The sequence below is a fragment of the Aptenodytes patagonicus genome, chromosome 1 (genome assembly GCF_965638725.1).
Source record: "Aptenodytes patagonicus chromosome 1, bAptPat1.pri.cur, whole genome shotgun sequence".
In the NCBI taxonomy this organism is placed as follows: domain Eukaryota; kingdom Metazoa; phylum Chordata; class Aves; order Sphenisciformes; family Spheniscidae; genus Aptenodytes; species Aptenodytes patagonicus.
In genome coordinates this window covers 166,251,858-166,274,846 of record NC_134949.1, presented here as the reverse complement: position 1 = coordinate 166,274,846, position 22,989 = coordinate 166,251,858, and the positions used below count along the sequence as shown (strand labels likewise).

The window sequence follows — 22,989 nt, the reverse complement described above, 5'->3', positions numbered from 1 at the left end:
GCGTAAGGATGGGCTGGAAGGCCTAGCAGCTATTGGGGTATACCTCACTCCCTTGTGTCCAAACTAGCGCCGCTTCTCAGTACCTAAAGGATTTGTCTGTGCCTGATAGCTCAGAACTAGACCTCCAGGGCAGAGTAACCCAGCTCTGTGCAGCCCTCCTGAGCTCAGCCTGAAACTGCTCTGTTTTGGTTTCGATGCATTTTTCATTTAGTGTCAGGATTTCCTTATGTAATATACAGCTAAAAGTGATTTTAAAGTACTTCGGCTTAATTGTGTTTTTGTTCCTCACCCCCATGCTTTTATGTTTGAAGGCTCCATTAGTGTCCATAACAAAGAGAGAGTAACACAGATGGTAAACATTTTTACCACAGAACACCAGCAGTGAACACCATATCACTGATTTAGGAGTCTCTGTACTGTGCTTGCTCAGCTGTATATAATCACTCTCATTTCCTTCCCTTGGGTTTCTGGCCGGCTTAGGGAGACTTTACTAGCATGTTCGGTGAAGTCTCCCTGGCATCGCTGAGCTATTGCTCAGTTCTCATATATGCCACTTTGCAGAGCAAGAAGCTCCATATTGGAGCTGGTGTGAGCTTTTGCCTGGTGTGTTCTCTGATTTTCAGAAATGTATTTTCACCAAATGTATGAGGCTAAAATTAAAACTCTTTTGGGTGAGGACAATATCTGCCTTAGCCGCCAGACAGCCATAGTGCTTTTGAATGCCTCCCTGATATAAAAGATAATAAACCTAGGGAACCGTGATTAGCCTTGCCTGAGTTTTATGGGAGAGTTGCCATGGTGGAAGCTAGTGTGCGTTTGGTACAAAGCAATGATATTTTTAAAGTTTCAGTTTTCATTCTGGGAATGCTGATAGAAAGATGAATGCTATGGATAAGGGTTGTTGGCTCTCTGTAGTAGTTCAAATAAAACTGTAAAAAAGTAATTCAGTTTGGTGCAGCATTTTACCAAGCCGACTAGCTGTGAGGTTCTTGTTTTATCTTCCTTTTTACTTTTCTTTGTACAAACAAAATAGCAAACTTAGGCTCTGTCTATCAAAAATGCATGTAGCTTTTCTTTTGTACTGAGATGAGAGAGATAATCTCTAACTAAAATTTCACATTAGCATTCGGCTTGTAAAATAAAACAGTGTCCTTTGGGCCAGAGAAGTTTTTTTTAAAAACAAGCATGCACTACAGTCTGTGTAGTGGTAGCCCATTTTGGTGACTTGTTTACTGGTGTGTCTTTCATATCCAAATTCTTGGCTACAGACAAAGCATTCAAATACTTTTCTCTTTGTTGAAAAAAGAAGATGAAAATTGTCTGAAACTGGAGCCAAGTTCACATTCTCTGGAGTACCGTTTCAGCCTTTGGGAGGACCGTCTAGTGCAGAGTAACTGAAAACTCGAGCTAGGTTTGTTTGAACAATCTAAACTTAAAGAAGAGACAGCAAAACAAATACTTTTTAATTCTTGTGCTTTTTATATTTACACTGGCGGTGGTGTCTTCCTCAGATAAAACGTTTTGATATTAAGCAGTTCCTCTAATTTTACTGGGCTCTGTTTCTTTTTATGGTAACACACACTGTGCAGGAAGGTCATTATACGGGAGAAAAAAAGCTGTCAGCATAAAAGAGAAAGTTAACATTGCACATGTTGTCTTTGTTTATGGGGTTCTTGGAATGTGTTGTGAATGGAGCCAAATGATGGCTTAAACTGTTCTTTTTAATATGCTGGACGGCCTCTCCATACGTTCTGCCAGTAACAGGTACTTCACCTTGCACGTACAGGTTGTAAAATTACCTGTGAAAGCATCTCGAGTGTTTCCTTTGTATGTTGCTAGTATTTGCTTTAAAGACCGTTTATATTTTTGGTACAGGTTGGGGGAATGTGATCATTGTTACATTCAGTTAACCCAGCTGTGTGTGATAAGAACATTGAAATTAATAATGAAACATGTATGGTTGAGTATGCAGTTTAGGTTAGTGCTGGTCGGCGCTGGTCTCAGTGTCGCCTGATGACTGCACATCACAGGGAGCCTTGCAAACTGCATTGGTGATTTTTGTCTCATTTAGTATTGCATTAACATCTGTGTTACAAATGGCCTTTCATCAGTTTTGTTTGCGTTCCAGAAGAAAGATGAAAGAAAATGCAGCTACTTTACATTTTTTGAGTTCCATTCCCCAACAGGTTTCATGTCTAAGGTTAAACCAGGGCAAAGGAGTAAAAACCCTGAAGAACTGTTAGGTTACATAAGCAGCAGTAAATTCTTTAATTTTGTACCTTATTAAAAGAAGAGTAAAACCTTGTCTTCTCTAAGCCAAAACTACTGCCTTCAGTTTCTACTTGAAATGAGGTTTCCTCATAAGCTGACATGGGGCTGACCAGGTGTTAACCATCTTAGGGATTCCTGCTGAACCAGTCCTGCACAGGAGTGGGGAAGAAGCCCTGGTGACTTGGGACATGAGGGATCAAATCAACAATTAAAGGATAATAGTGAGTTGGGAAGGAAAGGGAAGATGACTAGCCAGGAAGGATTAGCCTGAGTCAGGAACAAATTTCCTGAAATTACTCAAGCAGGTGCTTAAAGGGAGGTGGGTTATTCTCTTAAAGAGTGGTTTTCAGAAGTGTGTGAGCCAGCTACAAGGAGGTCTGAGAGGCCAGCGAGGAAGAAACTCCATTGGGGAAGAGAAGGCTACTGCCTCGTAGGGTCAGAGAGAAAGTAGCGTACTCTTGGAAGACAACAAGATTTCTGCTCTTCCCCGTGAGAGGCAATGTGTGTTGTACCATGAAGGAGGTTAACGCGCTAGCCCACAGACCCTTTTCCACTGGGGAAAAAGGAGTGTTTAAAGAGCTAATATATGTATTTTCAGTGTGTTTTCTTTGTATAATATCACTAGATATTAAAAGCAAGACTTGCTGAAAGGAAAACAACTGACTAGTATAAACTAGAGAGGCAAGTTCCATAGGGAAAACCACCAACTGATGATGTTGGGAGGGAAAAAAGGCAGCATGTAAGTTCTTCGCCTGTTCCCTGCTGCAGCTTCAGTGGGGAAGGGGGATAAAGCTTTGTCTGAGACCTTTTTACAAGCTCCATTCCTGTGCTTTGACACTGGGGAGCTGGAACCAGTGCAAGGGACAAACCGGACATGGGCACGAGTGAGGAGAGGGCTTGCAGTTTCTGCTCTGAAGAGTTGGCATAGCATGATCTGTTGGTGCAGTGTGAGCATCATCTCATGAAATGGCCTGGCATTAACAGGTATTACAGCTACCTGTGTTTAGATACTACAGCTACCTGTGTTTATTTTTATTAAAATATTCTCAGATCGATCTTGTTAGCTCAAGTGTATGCACATCTGCCTTGTGAATCAAAACGAGGATTTGGTTTTCTCATTTTCAATGTGTTTCATTACACTGGATTCCTTTACAAGCCAAGCTGGTATTTGTTTGGCTGAGTTTATTTTGGAGTTCTATGGGAATGGACACCTCAAACGCTAATTTCTGATTTTTATACGCACTGTAACACCTACATTATTTCTTTTGGGATTAGCATTCTTTAGGCAACGGTTTTGTTCAGGAGCAATTACCTTAGTGTTCAGTAAAGCTGAAATTGTATATTTTACTCTTTATAAAGTATTTGTCAAAGCATTGGTATCCATTAAACACTTCTCCCACCTAAAGGAAGAAAGCAGAGTTTATTTGGATGTCAGCGGTTTCAACATACTGCTGGCTTCTGGCCTCAATCTAAATAAAAAGGAGTGAGACCTGCAAATACCGAGTATATAAAATTCCAGTGTATTTTATTGGACAAGGAAACTTCATGTTAAAAAAGCACTGTACTTTGAATAATTTCCAAAATATATTGTTGGATTCAAAGTTGTGAAATGTGATTGCTTCTACATCCTGACAGAGCCACAGGATCTGGAGTGGCTTAAGAAAAGTGAAGACTGAAGGCCAGATTTTCACAGGCAACTTAGTCCCACTAAAATTTTAATGCAAGTGAGGCACCTAAATGCCTTTGAAATCTGGCTCCAAACCTGTAGTTTTTGTTGCTGTTAATACTTTGGACATTTTCTTTATGCCAGCCCTTCAGTTCAACTCAAGGAACAGGAGAGGGATTTCCTGTGTCGGTCAGCAACGTGCTGTTTGGCACTGGAGCTAACCCCAAGCACAGGGCTGGGCAGTGCTGCTCTGGGACTCGCTCTACATTAATATTGCTCTAGTAGAAGTCAAAGTTTAATTGCCGATATGACATTTGACTCCATTCTGAACTACAAATAAGTTCTGAAGTAAGGAGGATGTCAAAGAACAATTTCCCCTTCCCTCCCCCCACTTTTTTTTTTCCCCCTGGGTTTCGGTGTTCCTCCCAAGACTTGTTTTGGGAAAAGAATACATATCCCAGCAACACGGACATCATTGAACTGAGCTTGTTGTGTAGTCATAGTTTTATTTTATGGGTAATAATACTATGCCATTTTTAAAGGGAGGAGCAGCCTTAGAAAGTCAGGCTGGAAAATAGCTGAAAAGTATAATTTTTTTCCATCAAATTATAAAACTGTACTGTGCTAGCTGAAAGCACATAATGAGTAGGAAGTGAGCACTAATCTATTTGGCTCTGTCTGAACCTTCGTATTTCTATTTATCTCAGTGGGAGATTTTAATATTCTAGTGATGTTATTTTGTATTTTGCTGACTTTCAGGTTGAGATATTGGCACTTAAAATCATGTTGACGGCCTGAATGCAAAATCAGGCTTTATGAGAATTAATAAAATCATGCTATTATGAATCTTGGAGATGGCACTAGCTGATATAAATGGTGTCTGAAAATGATGTAATGAGATGGTTTTGCCTTGATTTCACAGCTCTTTTTCATACACTTTAAAGGATTTTGCAAAGGCGTGTGCATATTAAGGCCCAATTCTGCTTACATTACTAGGGGAGTATCTCTAATTGATCTAACCAACAAAGCTACAAGTATGAATGAAACTTCTTTCCAGTAGCTACTTCATTAATTGCAAATTACTTTTGCCTTGTCCCCAGTTTGCCCTCTGATTTTCTCTGAACGCTTCCCTGAACGCCTCCTCCCCACCGCAGTTCCAGACTAGGGTTATTGAACATGCAATGGCTTTGCAGCTGATTCAGTGAGGATTGCAAAGAAGTTGGAAAGATGAACAAAACTTGATTTAAAGTTTTGACACGTGAGGACACATACCACTATTTGTGGTGTTGAAGTGCAGAATGTGCAGTGGTGAGGAATACAATATATGAGCTAAGTAAATTGCAGCTCTTGTTGGCAGCTCAACGCATGGCTGGAAAAGTGTTTTTTAAAGTAATAATCAAAACCTTTTTATGTACTCTATAACAAAAATGGAAAAACACAAAAAAAGTTGTAAAAATTAATTCAACATTGTAAATTAAAAATATATTGAAATCTGCTATGCAGTTACAACATTTAGTTAATTTGTTGTGAAACTTAATTGAGTGATCTTGGAGAAATCATGGAAATCTTTTACTGATTTCTTCATTTTACCCTGCAAGTTCCTTATTCACTTTGTGCCTGTGTTGCCAGAGGGTGAGTTGACTCTGAAATTCAGGCTCAGATTTAAACAGTTGGAACAAATGGGGCATGTTATGGGGGAACTCATGAATGAGATCCAGTTCTGCTTGGAAGTGTGAAGGCAAGCTGCTGAAAAATCTTCAGATAGGAAGAATCCTGGGGAAGCAAGAGCCTACAAGCACCTCCTTCTTCCTTTGACTCATAGTCTTACTGAAATTTAAAGCGAAGCAATTTGACAGAGGAACTGAAGAGTTTTAATCTTACGGCTGTTCCTGAGATCGCTCAAAATAAATGAGCGATTTCTCCTAATAACTTACTAGGCTTTTTAAAAGATTTGGGAATGGAACCACTGAAGTTGTCCATTCAGAAGAGTGACTCCAGACTATCAACTACACCTTAGAGCTGGTAGAACTAGAGGCTGCTGACACATTGAAGGCCCTTAGGAAAGTGCTAAAGTGTATGATTCAGCGTGTCCTTATCCTTGAAAGCACTTAAAATGGGGCTTAAAGAGCACTTAAAATACTGACATGCTTTTATGAGCTGTGATCTGTATAGACATTTTTATCTTGATCCATCATTTAGCTACGTTTGTTATAGTTTGTTCCCTACTCAAAACCTATTTGAGTGAGCTCAGGTAGTCAGAGGAAAATAGGACACACCTTCCAGTTTATGTTCTGCTTTTCCCAGTAATTACTGGGAAAATACTGCATGTGAATAAAGATTCACAAGTAACAGAATTATGAATGCCCAAGGAATCTTTCTTCATTTATAACAGTTTATTTTCAGAGCCATCTCTGCACTTCAGTTCCATAGAAAGCCTGTAAAATCTCCAGCAAATTATGAGCTTACACTCTGTTTTTCCCCACCGGAGAGAATCCTTCTTCAAGTTCTCCAGAACTCCAGTGATTGCCACTGGTACAGATTTTACAAGCATGTGTCATTTATCCAGCTTCTTGACACTATGTCCTTATGGTAGAGGCAATAACATGGCTACAGGCATGTTGATGCCCTCCAACAGCAAGAAAAATGGTTAGAGGATGGGTTCTTTGTTCTTCAAAAGTCAGTACCGTGGAATTGAATAAGTCTACCGAATTTCAGCTTAGCCTGGTGGGAATATAAAATGAGTCACTTGCTCGCTAGTAGAAATCTATTAGATTTATACATAGCACAGATAAATTAAGGCTAGTTAGCGGTGACAGACTTCAAGTAGGAGGCATCTAGAATACTTCCATACCCAAGAAAGCATTTTATTGTGCAAGGAGAGCTTTGCTTTGATTAAAAAAACCCCATCAAAACTCCTTATATGTGTTTTAAAAATTGCTCATAGGTTTTTTTGGAAGGTGAGATGCAAAAATATGATACATAATGGAAATATATTGTCAGATGGACAAATGTTGCAGAGATGGGGAAGAAAATGATTCAGAATTCTTAGTGCTTGATCATCACTTGTACGTGTGCCAGGTTGCACCTGAAAGCAGAAGGCAGAACAAATGGAGAAAATGTGCCTACTCGGTGAAGAGTGCCTTACTTTGCATGAATAAAGGCTGGGTCTGCTCCTTAGTTAAGAAAGTACTGAGGAACTCTGAGTCATGTTTTTGTGATTAGATTTTCAGAGGTGGTAGATCACTATTCCATGCAAATCAGTGGAAGTTGCAAATTCTTCCATCTTTCAGAAAACAGGATATTGATAGTTTAGGTTTCTCCACTGTCTCTCACTTGGAGTAAGTTATTTCTCTCAATGGAGGATTATTAAGACCTTTTTTAATGTGAATTTGTCTGTAGCTTGCCAGTGACATCTTTACTATGCAGGCATGCATGGTGGCCCAGTGGGAGTTTCAGTTCACTTCTTATTATTTCCTAGGCTTTGGCCAGAGAATTTCTCAGGCTCAGATGGTTCTGAGCGATTGTTTCAGAGCAATCCCCTTCTTCACTGCACATCAGTGCCAGATTTTCAAAGATGCAAATGCAGTATAATGTGTGACAGTTCTGTCTCTGCAGCTCAAATACGTGTATTTGAAAAGGCAATTCTCTAAATCTGGTTTTGAAACTCTCAATAATCTTGGTGATACTATAGAGAAAAACGAGTTCTTTCAACAACAGAGAGGGAGAGAGACAAATGTTTTAATCAGAAGAACAAAGAAAACCCACGTGTACTCATCAGTAACAGAGTTAGTGGGGAGAATTTACTTTTTTTTAATTAAAAAGGGGAAAAATTAAGGCTCGCTGTTAGGCTGCTTGTTTCTGTTTCAAATGATCTGGCTGCATCATTACTTATTAATCGATACTGTTTTTCTATGCACAAGGAACTTATTTATTGTATTTATATAACGCTGCCTGATGAACAGGGTGGCTGCTTACAGCGTGGTGATACTGGAGTAGTTGGAGTTATAAATATTTTTAATGATCCCTTTGTTGATGGATGGATTATTCCTCTCGGCAAAGGCGAGGGCTCACCCAAGTAGCTTAAGAGAACAATTTGAGTGTCAGTTTCACAAGTGAAAAAAATCCGAAAAGGAAAAGGAAGCAATTCATTCACAACGGGACATGGTGCAGAGGAGGATAACCTGCCTTCAAAGATTTTTGTTTCGAGTATTATAATGTTTAATAAATAGTTTACTTCAAAGGCCCTTGCTGGAGGAAAAAAAAATAAAAATAAGCAGCTTTCCTGCTATTCTTGTTCACTGGTCCAGTGTTGCTATAAGTAGCTCATATCCTGTTCTCTGTGGTCTCAGGTGGTTAGCTTTTGTTTGGGAAACTGAAGCTTCAACCGAAAGAGCTGTGCCACCAGTTAAATTATTAGGTAGTTGACAATATGTCTCGAAAATCAATGGAACTCATTGTGGAACTTGGGGGGGGTGACTTTGGCAGGGGAGGAGGGGTGTTGGTATTATTTTGGGTGATGAGCAAAGGTGACAGATCAGATCATGTAAAAATAGAAGTTGCTAAGAAAGGCGTCTAAAGTTAATTCTTCACTTCCATCTTCCCCCACCACATACTTTTTTTCAAGCATTGTTAAAGTTTCATAGAGTACAAGATATATTGGGAGGTCATTTGATCTGTCCTCGGTGTCATGATTAGCTATAACAAAACCCATTCCCGTTTGAAGTTCTTCTGACCTGTTCTGTATCCATTTCGGTATTTCTGTTTTGTTTTGTTTCTGCTAAATGTTGTGCTTTGTGTTTGTGTTCCATCGAGTAAAGAAATGACTCAAGGCTTAAAGGAAAAGGCTTGGGTGTTTCCCAAATAACTACATCTTAGGTTTTCTAGTTCTGGGCATATGAACTAAGCTACTGTTTTGTTTTCTTCCATTGTTTTTAATTCTGAGTAATTTCAAATCATTTGAGGGAGTAGTGTTATGTTGCTGCCATCCTTCTAAGCCTCATGTTTGTCCCTCACTGTGAGTTCCCATCTTTGGGAGCACAGTCTGGATCTGAAAACAAAACCATTCAATCTCTAAGGTAAGGATCATGAAACAGAATTGGAAAGCTCCAGTCTTCAATTTGTAGACCATGGTAGCCAAAACTGTAAGTGACAGGACTTTGAAGAGAGCTGAGCAGTAAAAGCAAGGAAATTCTGCTGGAGCTACCTTCACTTCACCCGTGCTCTTAGATGATTGAACATGGGCAGTTTTTAACAGGGTTTAACTCACTCCTCCCCGATAAGACATTTTCCTGAGATCGTATCTCGTATTTAAGGTCTGGAACATAGCCACTAGAGCAGCTCCAATGGGAGATTTACTGGGATGAGTCCGAGGGCTGCACACCCTGTTTACTTGGCCACATCAAAGTCAGAAATTTCCATGAGTTTCCACAAGGGGATAAAAGAATATCCCGTGGATAACAAATCACTGCTCAGCGAAAAAAGGTATCAATATCCTGTCTCTAGGAGCGTATCTCTTGTATCCTGCACTTGTTTTCCAGTTAAATGGTAGGTAGTAAGAATGATGGGGCTTGATCAATGCTTCCTCAAGACGAGATCCAAAACGCAGCCCCCAACAAAATGGTAAGAGAAAACTAAACATGTAAATGGGCCAAGGGGGATGAGGAAGATGCCCGGGGATGTTTCAGAGACACATCCTCTGGCCCTGATTTCAATGTCTTCCCTATGAAATATCCTGTATTTCTAGCCACGACAACTCCAAGCCAATGAAACAAGAAGTATTTTCCTCACATGTGATTTTGTCTATGAGGAAGATTGTTTTTGTCACTGAGGATCAATGGGATAAGGAGAAGGCTGAGTGCAAGGACAAACAACAGTTCTCCAGAAACAAGATACTGTAATCACCTATAAGGAGGGCCTCAGATAGGCAAAATACAGTCTTCCTCCAAGACAAAGTACGTAAGGCATAATACTGAGCTGTCTCAAAGTCTGTTTTTCTATTCCATAATGTATGATCTACAGTAAGATCCTTGGTTACTCTGGCTGGAGGAATGCTGGTTTTACCAAATAATCCACATGCAGAAAAGTAGAGGTGATTCTGAGAATATTTTAGAGCTTCACCACTGATTCTTTGAGTCTTTGCTATTGACCGTGCATTTCGTCAGTCATTATCCGATGACTATGAAATACTTAGTCCCCAGAACATGTCAAGGAAGCAATTACCTCAAATCAGCTCTTGTTCAACTTACAGCTAATGAATAACTATTACAAACTAATCAGTGCTGTAATGGTAATTAGTAAAGTGGGTAAAATAACTGGAAATTAAAATGATTAAACTTGCCTGTTTGGAATTCCATGTTGAGCAGTGAGTAAATGATGTATTGCTTGAATCAGAAATAATATATGGTCACTTGTGTATTTATGGCATTGTGTTACCATGCCACTCAGACAAATCCTCTGCACTTCAAGCAGTTGTTTGAAGGGAGAGGACATAAACTGTGGTGATGACCAGTAACGCCAAGAAGCTGGGGGAAAATTATGCCTTGTTATCACCATGGGCCCTTTCAGCCCTGTTCTCCTTCATCATGTGTGCACATGCTCACATTCTGCCAAGCTCCTGCCCTGCTCCTACAAAGCTCTTCCTTACTCAAAGACTATGCGAAAGGCCTTGGTGTATACCTTGTGGATGAGTCCTTATCTGTTGGCCCCACAGTCCGGGGTCCTTTCTACATCTCCAGGTCCAGTAATGCCTTCTTTTAGATAAACTCCCTGTAGAAAATTCAGTAGCTATTTGTATTTTGCCTTAAGCAAACTCAACTGCCATGGAGGAAAGCCATGAAACTCCCTCCCAACAATCAACCAGCAAATTTATGAAACAGTGACTCAGCTAATTTTTTTTTTTTTTCTTCACAGAAGGGCCTTTTGTGAAGAGGTTGTTGCCGTTATCCCACTGTGATAAAACTACATAGCTGTGCTTCCTTTTAAAGGAGAGTGTAATTGTGTTTTTCTGTCCCATGTCTCTTTTGCTAACGTTGCCTGAATGAGGGACAGCGTTTTCCAGAATTGAAAAGAACAGCAGTCTGACTTTCACCTGCCCTAATGGAAGCGGCCAAAAATTAGACATCGCAGTCTGAGACTACTCGGTCAGTAGAGAGAATCAGGTACTTCCAGGGGCAATTCTCTTCCATATACTTCTCTGCTTGGTCTGTAAAGGGGACTGTAAAGGGGTCAAAGTTCCCGTGTTCAAACTTAGATATCTAACTTTCATGCATGTAATGTACCCAAGACATCTATGGGGAGCTGACAGCTATAACACAGGACCTACAGGTGCCCTGTAGTTTTTTAGAGCAGCATGCAGGAGCCAAATGGGACACCGTAAAGCATCCAAAATGGCAATGGTACCTGAACCTCACCCCTAAAGCTGGGTAAGATGTTACAGGAAGTTTCTGTTAGAGCCTAGAATTTGCCGGGAACATTACCAACAGTTTCTCTTTAATGTGTGACATGCTATCTAATACCTTAACCGAAGAACAAAACTTCCTTTAGGATGCCTTTCAAAATGTATGAGAACAAGAGAAAGCCTTGTTTTGTTCCACGTTTCATGTTGCTGATCACAATAAACACCCCTCCACTTAACCTCTCCCTAGATACATTCTTGCACAGGAAAGAACTCTTACAACTGTAAGAGAAAAGGTTTTATAAACCTCCAAACAGAACTAAATTATTACACGTATATCTACTTACGGAAATTTGTATATGCATACATGTAAATATGTATATATAATTTGTACATAGTGTAGATTTATATGCTTATATAAAAATATTGTTTATAAATTTTAAACTTAGGTGATAAAAAGGACACAGTTTAATGTAAATATAAATGAATCAGATGATGATTGCACTTTGTGTGTTCGGGTAGTAAGGTTCTGCAGGTGATAGGGAAGCTTAATTTGGTTTTTTCCCCAGTATGTAACTTTGTTGATGTGAATGTTAAATGAGTTAGTGGAATTATAAAGCCAGTTAATAACTGGTATTTCAAATTAAGTAGTCGGACGTTGGGAAAATGAGGCTGGGAGGAATAGAAACGAAAAGAAAAAGTATTCCTTGGTGGCTGTGGTTGACTGCTACTTGTTAAATTGCCTCGCTGCCCCACTGGCAAACCTTCAGTTTTGTGGACTCCAGCCGTTACAGTAGCTCTTCTACATTGAACATATGTTGTATTGATTACTGTTTGTCATTATGGGCACTTGAAATGTAAATTACGGAAGCTTCTCTTCTGCTTGTGGTTTAATATTTTAAGGGAAATAATTTTAAGCGTAGATTGTTAATTGTGATTCAGTTTTATCTTTATTCTGTGAAGCTAGATATAGCGTTTATGCTATTTTTGGGAGAATATGGTTGACATAAGGATGTTTTTATGAAACACAGGTAAAGGGGAGGAAAGATGAATGACGCATGCTGGCTTGCCGTATTTTTTGCAAGCAGACATCAAAACAATAGATGTTATATATGATCAGATTATTGTTTTTTTAAGGAAAGGAGCTACTTTAGATTTTCATGAATTCACAGGTTTATCAAGAAAGCCAACTTCAGTCTTAAAACGCACGTATAAAAAAGCCGTGAAGTTGTAGTTGATTTCTGAAAGATGTGAACTGTAAAGACTGTTTATATTTAAAAACGCCATTCATCTCTCTCTCAGTAAATACATAAAAATGTGCCAATGTTATTCTAAAGCGTTCTGCTTTTGTTTTCTTGGCTCTTACACAAAGAATATCTGAATACTAAATCAGTAGTAAGACATGAGATCAAGTGTGCTATGGAAGTGCTTTTCTTCAGTGTACTTCCTAGAATTTTCTATAAAGTAAAAGCGGGATTGCTCAGTACATGTAAAGGTTGAGGAACTTGCTAGAAAGAAGGAGCGGTACCGTGGTAGCTGGGAAAATGACTGGTGCAGCATGACTTCAGAAATAGTGCAAGCTAGGTTAAGTTACTCTAGGAAAAATGAGGACTGCCTTAAAAAGATTAAAAAGCTGAAGGATTGTGGGGATTCAAGGACACATTTTATAAGGGAGAAAGAGCAACCAGAAGACCAGCTCCCACTGAAAGGGAGTGGTCACGGACACCCATATCTTTAATGTCTTCTAAAATCTCCTTTTCACACATTTCACTTCAAAATTGCCGTAAATGAAATGACTTTGCCAAGGTCCGTATTTTTAGTTCATTTTGAAGTTAACAGAGAAGTTATGTCAATCTCATTGACATCAGTTTTCTTTTCAATGTATGTAATGTAACTTAAAATGATTCTTAGCTTATATTAACTGATATTACATTAATACATTTTTTCCTAAATGAGAAATGATGTCTTGGGATCTCCTTCCAAGTACTATAGCTTTTCTTTCTTACTCTGTTTTGAACAGAACAAAGTGAAATTCATGCAACGTGCCCTTCACAATGCAGAGTTGTCTTTCACATGATACTCATGTGATGCTTAAGAGTTCAAACAATCATGTTTTTCAAGAAATGCTGAGAATCTCTGATATTTCTTCCTTGAGTTTTCCTTTTTTCTGTCTGCTATCTCATGCGGCATAACCTTGTCAGAGGATAATGATGTTCAATGTGCTGTGGTGCCACCTGGTAATTTTTCAGATGGTTACTGTACTGGTGCTGACTATGAAATTCCTAATATGAAACCTAAAAGAAGTAAAAAGACGTGAACAAAACTCAGCCTTCACTTCAGTTACAATTCAGTCACATGCCAGAAAACTCACATTTCTGAGTATTGATTGTGTTCATTTACCACAGCAAAGTGCATTCATTGATAACTACCTGCTGGTATTGATTCAATCTTATGTGAAGCACGGGGCATTATTGTCAGGTAGGGTAAATAATATTGATTCTATTTTAAAATGAATATGGCATAGGAGAAATTAATTTGATTCTATGAAGTCATTTAGTTATGTTCTATTGACTAAATAAACAGTGAAGGTCATGTAATAATATGATATCATGAGGCAAGTTACAGCTGCAAGCTTTAGCAAGGTTACCCCTCCATAATGGCAGTAAACACATTTTGTTTTTGTTTTGTATTAAAGGAGGAAGAGAAATCCAATGTCTGTAATTGATCTTAAAGTAGGATCCCAATTGGTACCAAATCCTCTGACACTCTGGAAGTGGAACTATAGTCTTCACTGACTGCAGCAAACCAAGTCCTTGGTTATGTTGTAGGTCAGCAGATTTTGAAGCTTCAAATATTATTCTGACTAATGTACTCTGCTGTCAAAACTCCTTATCTTCCAAAATAAGCAAATAATCAGGAATGGGAGAAGGGAGTTGTGTTGATCATACCTTTTTGTTTGATTGGCTTTCAAGCTATTGGCTTTATGAGAGGGTAGCAAGGAAGGACAAGTGCAATAAGCACAACTACCACAAACATGAGTAAGCCATGGAGATAGCCTTGCAATTGCTCTTGCATCTATTCCCCTATAATGATAATGAACTGTATTACAGTAAAGTTGTTAAACAGCAGCAGCTAAAGCAATGAAACTGTGAAACACAGAACCCTTTTTGGATTACATGCAACCATGCAACTGAGATTTAGTCATTGATCATATACCCCAAACATTGTCTTCATAGGCTGTACAGTTAATCTTGAAGTCTTAGTATATGAGAAAATAAGTTATCGACTGTCACATACCACATGAAGAGAGCAGGAGACACTGAGAATTCTGCCAGTGCCCTGTGACCCTTGTCTCATTTTAAATATTTAAGGTCAGATAACTTGCAACCAAGTTGTAGCCGGTTGAACAGCTATCTAGAATTCAACACTTTTGGAAACAGTAGTGAGGTCAAAAGAGCTGAAGGAATAAAAACAGTTGTCTGTATTTGAAAAGGAGGCAGAGGATGTGAGCCACGTGAGTAAAACTGGTGGATACAATTTTCTCTTGAGTGAAATTTGTCTGTAGAAAGTAATCCATAGAGAAATGAAGGTAGATGAATAATTGTCACTAATCAATGTTACAGAAATCAACATAAACATCGGTATGATTATATATACTTTTTTTTTGACAACAGTACTTCAGTATCATATATCCAGATGTCTTTAGGCATCGGGCTTAAAGGTCCAGAGGGGCTCGAGTACCTATTTTGGCACCTACAGCAATATTCAAGTGCAATTTAGGTGTCTGAGTCAAAGAAAGTGATCCAGGAAGCTTAAGATCCAGTAACCTTCTAAGTGTCCTCAGGACACCTAACATAGGTTTCATAGCTGTCTAACTAAAGGTACCTGCACCTTCTCAGCAGCCCTGGGGAACTAGATATCAAATGTTCACTTATCCTCACTGTGCTGCTGAAACAAAGTACTTAAACTCATCTCGAGTCTCCTGAGAGAATGGTCTTCAGAAAACATCTAGCATGGGTGGGCAGCATTGAGTTCAACCCAAAGCTTAGCAGCTGTGGCCACATTCATCAAAATTCATAGCGGTAGAAGGTAGAGATGCTCACTTTTTGCAGCTCCCCTTGCTGCTGAGAGCACTTGCCTAGAAGGCTGGAGATAGGGGTTCTGTGCTGATTTCCACATGACGGAATTAAAGTCTGCTCTGTCCCTGCAGCATATTGTAATTGCCAAGTCTTAGGGTGGTAGAGGGAGAAACCTAGTGCTCGAGCCATTCTGCTGGGAGAGCAGATTCTGGTCCCCATTTTCAGAACCATTTCCCTGTCTCAGACTAGGCAGCCAAGTAACTCGGAGCAGAGACCAGAAAGCAGGTTTCCCCTCTTCCCAGCCGAGTTCCTTAGCCTTTAACCTGCAGAACCAGTTTTGTTCCTTCCTTGTCCCCTTTCTTCACTCCTGACTCTGTAACAGCCTGCCTTACACAGCAGGAGTGGTGGTCTTTGAGCACCCTATAGTCAAATTTGTAAATATTTAAATTACTGAGTCCATTTTGAAGCACGGAGTGCTGAGCTGCATCTCGACTGTCCTTTCGATAGATCTACCTGGCTTGGTCACGTGTGTTGCAGTTGTAGTCATCCACTGATGAAAGTCCTCCTTTAGCACCCAGAACAGGATTGCCTTGTCAGCCAAATTCCAGCCATGTTAGATACATTTAAGTTTTAAAAAAAGAGAAAAGAAAAGAAAAAAAGATTCTTTTTGCAATGTGTCCCACTTTAAAATTTTATTTGTAAATAGTGTTATAAGACTGATCTGTTCAACTTTGATGTTATCCCACTGTGAAACGTTCTTAGTTCTATTTCTTTGCAAATTTGACAGACTAACTGGAAGCTTTAAAGCATCAGGCTAACCTGCATGTTTCTTCCTAACATTATACTGAGTAGTGAGAGTACTGTGATGGATAAAATTAGTACTAGTTATTTCCAGTCTTACAACCTTTTCCTTCTTTTCATCCTCATTTTACTCTACACAGCAATGCTCAGGAATTTGTATTTCTCAGCAGCCTTCTTTGTTGTTCCTAGTTTCTTTTCCTGTTCCCACACCAGGTTTATATAATTATTGATACACAGACTCACTCAGGTTGCTATTTATGCCAAGTGTGATTAACTGGTATGTTGAAAATAGATATGTAACTATGGACGTGTTACCCTACCGTGTTATCGCTGCTAAAATTCTTCCCAGTTGACTGGTTTTCACCTCATGGCCAGTGGATCACTCCTAGTCTTCTCCTGGGGTAGAGAAATTCACTGTACGGTTAACAACAGACTTGCGAACGAGTTCAGGTTTCTTGTGAATAGTGGTTTTGGTTTTTTGAAGCAAGGAACCACAGTTAAAGAAACACGACTGAGTTCTCTAGTAATCGAAATAAGTGCACTACAGGTTGCATTTCACCTTTTAAACCAGCAGAGAAATTAGCCTGGTGACCCTGGAAAATAGCTCTTGGACCTAAACCAGTAGTAACTACAAGTGTAATAGTCCAGATCTACCATAGGTTGTCTGAGCAACCATTCTGTTGGATTACACTCAGAAAAATGCTGGTGTGAGAAACAAACATAGTTTAGATACATAATAAGATAGAACAGATGTATAAAATGTATCTCTTGAAGAAATCCTATAACGGTAATTGCAAATATATTTCGTATGGCATAAAAAAAAGATTGTTCAGTGAAGTGAAGAGTAGGACTGATAAAATATTTATTTAAAGTCTGTTATCTTTGAGTTTCATTTGCATTTAAAGAAATATTCCTAGCTTTCTTTCTCTGCTGTTTTCATTAGGATCGTCTGAAACAGTTTCACGCGATCCTTTAATTGTTATGTCAAAAATTGACTCAGGAGCAGAGATTAAAATACGGAGATCAATATACTCCATGCTCTGAATGCCTCACAAAAACTTAGTCTAATAAAAAAAAACCCCTAAATCACTGTAACCAACAGTGTCAAAATATTGCCCTGAGGACAGAAGTTAAATCAATTATGAAGTAGTGGCCAAAGCTCACACACTAATAACTTTGGGGGGGTGGTTACGAGTTGTTAACTGAGGTGCTCTAGTCCGATCTTCATTTGGGTGATGGCATTCTACTGCCCTATCAAGCATAATTGCATATGGTAATGTTCATCACTTCATTCCCAGTCCCAAATCCACTGAATAATGTTGCTGTTCACTGGTAGAGGACTCCCAGGACTCACTTCTTACCAGAGCCTCTTACATGAGCGTTACGGCTTTGGGCTAAGACAGCTCAGTCATAAATTGTCTAATGTGTATTTGGCAATTACTAACTTTGTATCTGCGTGAGTGAAATATTTATAAATATAAGCCTGTTTTTGAAATAGTTGCTCCAATTCAACAGCACACGTAAGGGATATGTTTGATTACATGAGTGCTTTAAGCTGAAAATAAGAGGCTAGTCTTTGAGAGTGTTCTTTTTTTCAATTTTTACTATCTATTTGATCTCAAATTTTCTATTTTTTTTCCTGTCTGCTCTGCAATATTTTATGTATGATATGCAATGTCAGTTGAAAGAAAAATGTAGAAATGGTCCCTGGAGCAGAACTGGACCCTGCTTTCCTGACTTCTGGGTGACATCTGGGCTTGAAGAAGGAAGTAGCTGTATTACTTGGTTCTGAGGAGGTGCAGCAGCAGAACTCTATCCTCCTCCCTGGTTCAGAATACATGTTTAGACTATACGTACCTTCAGTGTTAAGTGACAGGTGATCAGGGGTTTCTGTTGCCATTTTGGATTTAGGTGCTTCAATTCTGCCTAAGTGTCCTGCTTTGGGTATGTAAGTTTTTTATTGGATCTAACCCTTAGATATTAGCAAAGATTGTCATGTAAGGTTTGAATTATAAAAGCATTAGTCTGTAACGTAAAAAAAGCATTTTAAGTCCTACATGAATAGTGCTGCTAGTAATCATAGATGCAACAGCATGTATTTCTGAATTACAAAGATTAGAGAATGTGCATCTATTGCTAATGTAGATATCCATCCTAATGCCATGAAATGATCCCTGGAAATTTAATAGTAGGAAACAGGTATAATACTGGTGCTGTAGCTGCACTACTGCTGAGACTTTCGTGATGATTTAGTATCCAGAATAATTAAGAAACATAATTAAAAACTGTTTTATTACATATCATAAAATTTATAGAGTTTTTGTGGATTTTCATAATCTTACCATCAGTCTTTTTTGTTAATTTTTTTTTCATCTGAAATAAAACCCAAGTTTTCTTAAACTGAGGAATGAAAAAGTAGAGCACAACTTTCCCTGTATTACTTAGCAGTTTTTCACCAGCCCCACCCTGAAGCAGATGGTAAGGATGAAGGATTCATTTTTCAGACAAACAATTTTTTTTTCCAGGCAGAGATGTCCGTATTAATGTGCAGTGTAGCAACTCGCTTAGTTCTTATTGAATTGAAAGTTCTCACTGAAGTATCTTGGGTGAGACCATGAACTTACTGAAATCAGTGGGACTACTGACAGAAACAAGTCCAGGACAAAACCAGATCCAGGATTTAAAGCCTCTCTATCTCTAACCTGAACAGTAACGCTACCAAAACCCCTGTGTTGGTTGCCAGGCTGTGTAATTGCCGTGGTGTGAGAGCAGAGCATCTGGCAGGAAGACGTACGGAAGAGATTATCATACAGTTCATGTAAAACTGCATCATCTTAGATGGCTTGAGTTCTCATGCATGTAGTCACTCCTTTCTCACAGCTGCTCCTCATGACCACCTAGACTCCTGCTTTGAATTTTGAGTTTGCAACAGCCTTACAAATGCATCTGGACTTACCCAGGTTCAAGGGGCTTCGTATGTTAACTTTCCTAAATCCGTATTTCAATCCAGAGAGCTTTGTAAACTGAATCAAATCTCTGTAAAAAGGCCTTGGCTTCCTACACACATTTTTCTCCAGTTGTAGATGTCATTGTGCTACCTGCTGTACAAAACAAAACAGAGAGATGCTGTGGCTTACCAAGTAGTATTTGGAAGCACTCCAAGGCAAATTAACAGACCAAGCTCTAACCAGTGCTTGCCCAACCATTAGAAAACTTTGTAAGCTGTGAAAGAATGCAGTTTGCTCTGCAATTTTCTCCCTATGAAACATACAGACTAAAACCATTTTTGCAGTCAGTGGAAAATAAGACCTATCTAAATGTTCTGTATGGTTGTAGGTAGCCTCACAGTGAATGAAACGCCTCTGTGCTCTGCTTTTTCTTCCATTTAAGTGGGTGCCAAATATAGTGCTGAGCTCGAAGGGAAGAGGAGTCAAACATTTATTATTCCCTGGCCACCCAGAGGGGGAAAAACACTGGTGTCTAGAAATTAAGCAGCATTTGCTTGACGTTTCTGTAAATCAATTCTACTCAATAGGTTTTTTTTTTTTTTTTTTTTCCCTAGAGGGGGATGTGTTGTGCCTCAAATCAGACAGTACTTTTCAAAAAGTACTTCCTTACTGAACTGATTGACTAACTTACAAATCTGTAGTTAACCAAAACAAACCAGGCTGAAAAATAGTAAGTATCCTACAGGTGTTGGGTTGCTATATAATTGGTACTATAGTTTTACACATCTTTGTTGGCTTTTCCCTTTTTATAAGTTGTTACCTTATATACATCACCCAGGTCTCTAGTAAAACCAAACTCTGCAGGTTGCTTTTGTGAGCCTTGCGCAGTTCGTTATCAACGGACTTGCTTTTTACGGTTGTGAGAATCCATTACTCCAACAAGTTAGCGTAGCAAGACATAGAGACAACTTGGTAGTCACCTGTGGCCAGTGCAGTTCATTGCAACCTTTATTAGTTGGACATCTGCGTAACTCTTCTCCTCGGACAGTGAACTCTAGGACAGTTGAACCAAACTTCTCTCTGAAAGATGGTTAAAGGCTTGGTCGTAGTGGTAGCATTACCAGTACCTACCAGCTGCTTTCCAGTTACAAGAACAGGAGGAGGGCAAGCGGCTACTTATGAGGCAGCATATTTTTCCTTTCAGAATGCTGAGCCTCCCTAGCCATTTTGTCTGTGATCCAACTGAAATCTCAGGGCAAACAAATACTATAGTTACATGTAGGTAATGGAGGTTCAAAGTGGCAGCACACTTTGTCTTGCCAGCTACCACTGAGTCTGCTCCATCACCTTCTTTTCCTGCATGCATCCTGTAACAGTGGTCACTAAAAGTTGATTGTGCTTTTTTTTTGTTTTGGTTGGTTTTTGTGGTTTTTTTTTGTTTTGTTTTGTTTCTTTGTTTTTGGGGTTTTTTTTGAGGGGGGGTGTATTTTTTGAAAAACAGAACCAAAAACCTGTCCCATTTTGCAACCATCTGCTTGTTCTCTGCTACATGATGAAGAGAGAATTGCATGGTTCTTGTCAGTGGTTACATTTTTATTGTTATATAATAAACAGGTCAAATGTTCTTGCCCATTTAAAATACTTGTAGAAATAAAATGTTTTTTTTTATTAATACATGTTAAAAAGCACTGTATTGTGTAATGGGGTTAGTCATGTTTAACCACATTGTCTGTATATAGCCAATAAGATATATTTTTTTCCTACTCCAGATCATATTCCATATTTAGGGTGTATGATTTTGAAAACACTTAGGCATGTGATTTGCCTTATACTAACAACAAGTCCTGATGGCTACTGTTGGCCTGGTTACATATGAAAAGTTAGGCAAAAGCCTGCAGGATTGGGACACATTTCAGAAAACAGGTAGTTGCTTTTTCTTGTGCAGATTTTTTCATGCTCTTTTTTGACAGATTTTATCAGAGGAATATGTATTATTCCAGTGGGAGCTTCTGGTGTTTTGAGACAAAAAGCAAGTTGCTAACAACATAACTAAACCATTTTGACAAAGTTGCAAGTGTTGTGGCAGGAACCTGTTTCTAACCAACCCGCAGATGAGTTGAGGCAGTGGCGTGTCGTACGTATGTTCCACACGTGGTACTCAAGGCGGTTCTCCCTGGGTTTTTCATTAAATAGCAGATATAAAGTAAATGTTTGAAGTATAAGTTGACTGCATTTGAAGCATAAGAGTGATGAAAGTGATGCATTACGTCACTATAACATATTGACATTATCAATTATGTGTTATTAAACAGCTTAGCTAACTGAATGATTTACCTTGTGTTTAACTGCCTTTTTCAATTAAAGGTAGCAAATGCTGTAGAACTGGGGCACAGTCATAGAAACCATATATTTTCTCCTGTTAACACCAGCACTGCTGACATGCAGGTGATGGGAGTGTTGGCATTTTGCTGCAGGCTCTAATGGGCTAGTTTAAATGGTCTAAAAAAAGTGATTAATGATTAGGAACAGGACTGTTACACAAGCTTCACAGCTCTTTTCCTCAATGCGTTTCCATTTATGTCAACTAGCCGCACACTTGGGAGGTGTTATTTCAAAGTAGTCAACACAGGGGTTTTTTTTTTCTACTGCCATTTGTTTCTATTTCATAGGTCCCTTTGGTTGGCCAGATACAGCTAGTGTTTCCTTAAAGTTGTAAGCCTCAGTGATAAAGGAGGATAATCCACAGGCTTTGTATGTCTGGTGACCAAAATCTAAACTGTTGCACTCTACTGTAATTTCAAAACAGTGAATGCTGTCATTAACATCACTCTACTTACTCCTGTTTGGCGTATTGTGTTGGAAATAATTTAAAGGTTCCTCTCAAAGTAATTGAAGCACTTCGTCATCCAATATGTGATTCTCTTCTGCTATTCACTTGATTTTGCAGCAAGCAGTAATTTGTACATTAGTACTGCTTGTTTGTAACGGGCAACTGTCCACCCCTAAGCCCTCCCTTACATAGATGGATACACATATACATATATATTTGTTACGTGTATTTCTTTGGGAACTGAGGTCAATAAACACTACTGCAACACTTGACACCCCCCACCCCACCCCCCCGTAATAATTAGCTGCCATTAGTAGGAAAAACGAGTAGTTCCAAAAGAAAATTAAAAACAAAGTTGGAAAATCCAGCGTATCACTCTTTTTAATGAACCTTAGGACAGTGAGATATCTAGTAGATGTAATGCATTCTCTTTGGTCTTTTAAGCTGAGGCAGTATCAAACACTGAAGAGTAGTGGGGATTGAACACTCAAGGGGAAGATACCTTGTCTTTTTTTGAAGTTTATTTCACTGTGCTAAGATCTTAGAGTTCATGGCTGAAAGTCAGCATTTGCTCTTAAGTATCATGTGAGTGAGGGGAATATATTTTCTTAAAACAGGGCATTAAGTAGTGTTTTAGTTGCTAGCATTTTGCCTTGGCATTTTGTTAGTGATCAAAGTATGAACCTTAAGTCTTAGCTGTGTACAAGTTCAACCAAGTTTTCTGAACAAGAAGCTTAAGAAAAAAGTTTATATAATAGTTTGGGGGCAGAGAGGAGATGATTTAGAGTGCAGCGGCGTTGGCTCCAGCATCTATACTAGAGCCGCTCTTCTGCAGAATAAAAGTTATGCCAAACTGATTTGCAGTGTCTGTAGGGGAGGAAGCATGGCTCAAAGGTGAGCATGTCACCCAGTTGGCTTGTCCTCGAATGCGGTGCTCAAGATGGCATTGTAGCTCATCTTCCTTTTTTAATGCTATTTTTAGCCACCTTTGCTGGGAAACG

The 22,989-nt window shown here is 39.1% G+C and overlaps 1 protein-coding gene across 4 annotated transcripts in view; it reads left to right on the top strand.

Annotated features, from left to right (window-relative positions):
• Window positions 1-22,989, top strand: part of PCCA (propionyl-CoA carboxylase subunit alpha) — a 303,202-nt gene that overhangs the window by 256,895 nt on the left and 23,318 nt on the right. The window contains exons 22-23 of one of the 4 annotated variants that reach the window (XR_012997326.1): window positions 9,250-9,418; window positions 10,847-11,073. The exons of the other annotated variants lie outside the window; for them this stretch is intronic. The gene's annotated coding sequence lies outside the window, so the exon portion shown is untranslated. Of the gene's footprint in view, window positions 1-9,249; window positions 9,419-10,846; window positions 11,074-22,989 lie in introns of those variants that run through there. 4 annotated transcript variants of the gene reach the window in all.